Below are 5,779 nucleotides of genomic sequence, written 5' to 3' on the forward strand. Positions count from 1 at the left end.
TTCAAGGACTTTAAAATGTCATCATTCTTGAAAACCAACCTTTTTAATTATTTTCCCTTCATAAGTTATTTCTCCCACTGGTTTCTATCTTGCTAATTTACATAATATTCTATTACTTCAACATCATTGCTGATACAGAGGGCCAAACCAGATTCTCCAAGAGCTTCAGACTCTTATCTTAATAATAAGAGAAAATAATCGTTTTAGCTTATATTAGCTTCTAAATTTTAATATTTAGCAAAAATTTTATGAATTTTCTTGGTCGTTTGTAGAAAATATTAAAACATTTAGATAACTGTTGTCAGATTGTTTAACCACCACAATTTTATGGTAAATTTAGGAACATACATTAGTGACTGTTAACATATAATTCTTATAAAGAATGATTTATTTAACCAATTTTAAATTTATAAGTAGAATATCTTACATCTATTGATTATGCATTTCTATTTGATCCATTTCCTCAGCATAAATACCTATAATCCTGAATGATATAATCATCTCTCAAACAGAAAAGCATTTGATAAAGCTGAGAGCTTCCCAATTAAACGATAAAGTAGTAAATGTTCATTTGTAGTCACAAAACACAGATGTGTATAATCTAAAACATAAGAATTTAATCATGTCAAACCAAAGTATCACATATTACAGTTCTCACAACCATATATTTGGAAAGAAAAATCATACCATGAAATGTTTTTGGCATATTGTCTCTGTTCCTTGTCATGTGAAATACACTCTGAATATTATTGCCCTGATTTCCAAGTGAATGATGATGATACTAAGATGTTTTAGGTTTTCTATCCCGTTTAGTAAATGAAAATGCCCTGAAAATACTAAAATCCATTAAAAGTTATTAATTTTGCTGACTTCATTTTCCAAACAACTAGTAGTACCTTAAATTCGAGCAATGGGGAAGCTATGTCTACAGTATTTTTCATGATATTTTGCAGATCTCTAATACTTTTTATTTTCCACACACCTCAAAATATTACACATATTCTTATCATTTCCCTATCTTCTGTGCCTAGGACAGAAAATTTATGATGATGTGTCAATTTAAAAAAAATTGTGAGACTAAGAAACTTTATGGCAGTTTTAGTATAATTTCTTCTATATAAAACCAGAAAATGAATTCTTTCTACATGTTCATAATTATTATGATAAATACTAAGGGCCAGTTAATGAGCTATCTCTTGCCCTCTTTCTTTGTCTGTTAATAGTGACCTCTATCACAGGGACCATAATGGAGTCTCTAGTCATTTTTCTCAAAAGATTAACTTGCTGCTCCAGGTAAGCTGGGAGAGCCGTAGAAAGGCCCCACGGACTTGGTAGGAATCTTAACAAGATTCTCAGACCTTGGGGCTTGTCCCTGACTGGGTCTCCTTCGGTTCTCTTGGCCCCTTTTTGGGAAATCGAGGATTCTAGGTGTAGCACACCTGTAATCCCAGATGCTATGGAGGCTGAGGCCAGAGGATCATAGTTCGAGGCCAGCCTGAGCAGTTTAGCGAGACCCTGTTGCAAAACTTTAAAAGTGGGGAAGTACAGAACTTGAAGCTCACTTGTGAAATGCTTACTCTCTGTGTTGGAGGCCCTGGATTTGATCTCCAGCATGGCCTGGAGGGGAGCATTGCACGGAATACCAATTTGGGAAGTGACCATGTGGCCGCCAAAGACATTTGAAGTGTTGGGAAGGATCTGTTAGCCAGCACTATCCTGGCGGATCCTTGACTCCTCACAAGGATCTTGTAGGTGGAAAGTTAATGGATGTTTTACAGGTGAGAAGGTTTAGGTTCAGCTATGTTAAGTATCATCTAAAGTAATAGAAGTTGAATCATGGGAGCAGGGAATTTGCAACAGGTTTAATTTATTAGCCTAATGTTTAATGAGCTCCCACTAGCCCATGGTGTACAGTTATAAGAATCAGAGTAGATAATACAGTTTTGAGGGGAAATAGGGAAGAATACAGATCATGAACTGCACTCTCTAGTGTCTTTAATTAAAAACTGACAAAAACAAATGTAAACTCTTAAACCATGATCTGTGATTTGACGGGTATATTGGAGCCAGAAATGAGAACGGTGTCCAAGATTTTTTTAAAATTTTAATGTAATGTATTTCTTTTGTGGTGCTGGGGATTGAAAGCAGGGCCTCGTGTATGCAAGGCAAGCATTTTACCAACTGAGCTATATCCGTAACCCCCAGGGTTTTATTTATTTTATATTTTTTTGCACTGGTGATTGAACCCAGAGGCACTTAACCACTGAGCCACATCCCCAGCCCTTTTTTGTATTTTAAGACGGTCTCTCTTGAGTTGCTTACCACCTCACTAAATTGCTGAGGCTTACCTTGAATTTGCCCTCTTCCTGCCTCAGCCTCCTAAGCCATTAGGATTATAGGCATGTGCCACAGCATCTAGCTTTTTTAATTTTCAAAAATTTTTGTTTTGCGGGGTACTAGAGATTTAATTCGGAAGCACTTTGCCCTTTTTGTTTAATTTTATTTTCAAGTTGCTGGGATTACAGCCACTGTGTCCAGCACCAGTCATGTTTTGAAATAAACTAAATTCAGGGTTGCATAAAATTTTTAAAATTTATTTTCAAAAGAATATTATGTTTTTTGATGCTGAGATCAAACCTGCTACCTCCTATGTGCAGGGCAAATCTTTTATCACTGAGCTACATTCTCAACATAAAAATATCCTAATTTTTTTAAAATTTATTTTTATTGTAAGCAAATGGGATACATCTTGTTTCTGTTGGTACATGGAGTAACAGCATAACATTTGCATAATCATACATTTACATAGGGTAATGATATTTGATTCATTCTATTTTTCCCTTCCCCCCATCCCTCCCACCCCTCTTTTCCCTCTATACAGTCCCTCCTTCCTCCATTCTTGCCCCCCTTTCACCCCCCCCCATTATGTGTCCTCATCCGCTTATCAGTGAGAGCATTTGTCTTTTGGACTTTTGAGATTGGCTTATTTCACTTAGCATGATATTCTCCAATTTCATCCATTTGCCTGCAAATGCCATAATTTTATTATTCTTTATAGCTGAGTAATATTCTGTAAAATATCCTAATTTTTTAGATGTAATGAGCTGATCATGGTGGGGCACACCTAAAATTCTAGCTATTTGGGAGGCTGAGGTGGCAGAATTGCAAGTTCAAGGCCAGCCTCAGCAACTTAGCAAGACCCTGTGTAAAAATAAAAAAGGCTAGGGATGTGTGGTACAGTCCCCTGGGTCCAATCCCCAGTACTAAAAAGAAAAAGAGATTATTTTTTTATTGTGTCTGTCCTTTTATATCATCATATGTGATGTAAAAAAATATTTTTTTTTCTTGTCTGAATATATTGACAACTTGTAGAAAGTCCAACCAATGGGGGTGAACAGAATACATATGAAGTGTTTGGAAACAGGATTTGAAGACTGTACATTGTTATGTCATCATTTCTCTCCATCATTGGTTATGGTGACATTCTTTTAGATCTCTACATTGGAAAGGAATGATCAGTCCATTGGTCTGTGGCTGCTTTCTTGAAGAAAGTCATTAAATAAGTTCTGAATTTGAGCAAATTAGACTGTTTTTACAGAATGAACAAGAAGCTCTGCTTAAGCAGATACAAGATGAAGAGTTGTACATTTTATCAAAACTTAATAAAAACCTCATAACCTTTTCAGATCATGTTTCCACAGTAAAACGCTTACTGAAGGAAATAGAGGGCAAGTGTGTGTGTGCGGTCAGACCTGGCAGTACTGAGGCATGTTAAGAGTATATGCCAGAAGTATCAAAACCTAAAATGCCCTGAACTTTCTTCATTCAGGTGAAAGAAGTATGGCTTTAGTCTTCCTCCACAGTATTCTGGCTTAGACAGAATTATACAGCAATTTCAGGTAGACATGAGTTTAGACCTCGACACAGCTTATTGTCTCTGAGGATAGAAAAAGTGTAAAATATGGAAGAACGAAACAAAGTGTTTGTTATAACTCAAGGAGATTTTATCTCTGCCCTGCTGTCCTGGAGTCTAAGATATTTAATTCTGGTAGACAGTACTGAGAGGTAGATGTGGAAAACAAACCTCAGTGGACATTGGGTGTGTGTCATGATTATCTTCCTAGGAGCTGGAGGAATCGACCATCAGTCCTGAGTGGCTTCTGATATATTGAGAGTGGTTATGTTGTGTTTGGTCCTAAGAAAACCCAGCTTCTGCCAGTACCAAAACCCAGTAAGACTGGCATTTTTTTGGATTTTGAATTGGGTGAGTTCTTCTTTTATAATGTGAATGACAGGTCTCTCCTGTATAGTTTCAGTGATTCTTTTACCAGAACCATTTGGCCTTATTTCTATGTTGGAACAAATTCTGAACCTCTTAAAATCTTATCAGTGGATGACGAAAGATAAAATACCTGGTAAATTGTTCTTTTTAGTTTTTAAGGTTAATTTGTAAGTGTAATCTCATTTTTGGAATCTTTTTGAGCTTTACAACTGAAAACCAGAATAGATTTTTTTTCTCCCTAATTTTCAGCAACTGTAAAAAAAAAGGAAACAGGATAGTAATGTAATTTCATAGATGTTCTGAATATCAGTTGTCAAGTTCCTTGAATTCTAATTTTAAATGTTTGAGAATTATTGACATACAATAAAATTTTAAATTGCCTGTAAAAAAAAAAAAAAAAAAAAGATTAACTCATTCCAAGGTGGAACCTATCTGTTTGCTTCTTATGAAATTTCAGCCTAAATGTAGTATTAACCATAGTTTTCCTTTTCATTCTATTTATTCAGTCAATTAAATCTATGTAACTACCTAATTTTTTAAAAAAATATGTATGTTCCTTTCAGCAACACTATGGAAAAATTATTGAATTATGGGCTCTAGAAAATACAAATAATTGGAATCGAATCTGATGTCAAAAAGTAAGCAGTCTTAGTTGGGAGATAAAATATGTAAGAGCAATGCAACCTGTTAAATGACACCTGTTAGAAGAACCAGTTGTGCTCGTAAGTTTTTGAACATTTTCTAATCTGACATAGAGAAATAAAAATAAATAATATGGGACCTTAGACATGGAAGAATTTACTCTGTGTATTATAATTAGAAATGGTTTTGACAAGGTAAGATTTAGAGTGATGCAGAAGATAAACTTTTTACTTGAATATCCAGTAGTTATTTATTATATAAAATATTTAGTGTTCCTTAACCACATTCAATATCAATTTTATATAAAACTGTCATTTAATGCATATAAATAATGAATTAGTATACTGACTAACCTGATTTTTACAATGTTTGCATCTGTGAAACTCAATTTTAATTGAATTGTTTGAAGTTCACATTGTAGGCTACTTAAAATTAGAATATTCAACATAGTGGATTTTAAATAAAGTTAAGAATATCAAGAGATCATCTATAAACATCTCATTCTAATATTAACTTGACCTCAAATAGAAGTGGAGAGGGAGAAAAAAATAATTATGTAGTACAGTAGAAAAATGAGAAAAAAATACTGTTGTATCAAAATCTAATACTGCTATGTGAATGTCATTCTCTCAGGAACATGGTGGTGTTATTTATCAATGTTTGCCTTTTTTATTTAACATGTTTTTGAAAAAATCAGAAAAGATAATATATTTTGGACTTAGATGCATGTTGGTTATTTTTGAATTCATTATTTTAGTTTCCCCAGGCACTTTATTGTACTTGCACTGATGCTGAAAGACTTTCATTCAAAAGAAAAAAATATATGGAAAACAAGGCATCTTGTTGTCATTTCTC

The 5,779-nt window shown here is 34.1% G+C and overlaps 1 pseudogene across 1 annotated transcript; it reads left to right on the forward strand.

Annotated features, from left to right (window-relative positions):
• Positions 1 to 1,246: 1,246 nt before the first annotated feature.
• On the forward strand, positions 1,247 to 4,407 carry LOC306653632 (tripartite motif-containing protein 60-like; annotated as a pseudogene). Its single transcript has 2 exons — positions 1,247 to 1,293; positions 3,565 to 4,407. The product of its transcript is annotated as a tripartite motif-containing protein 60-like (transcript).
• The last annotated feature ends 1,372 nt before the right edge of the window (positions 4,408 to 5,779 follow it).

The sequence above is a fragment of the Sciurus vulgaris genome (assembly GCF_902686455.1).
Source record: "Sciurus vulgaris genome assembly, chromosome: 2".
Classification (NCBI taxonomy): Eukaryota; Metazoa; Chordata; class Mammalia; order Rodentia; family Sciuridae; genus Sciurus; species Sciurus vulgaris.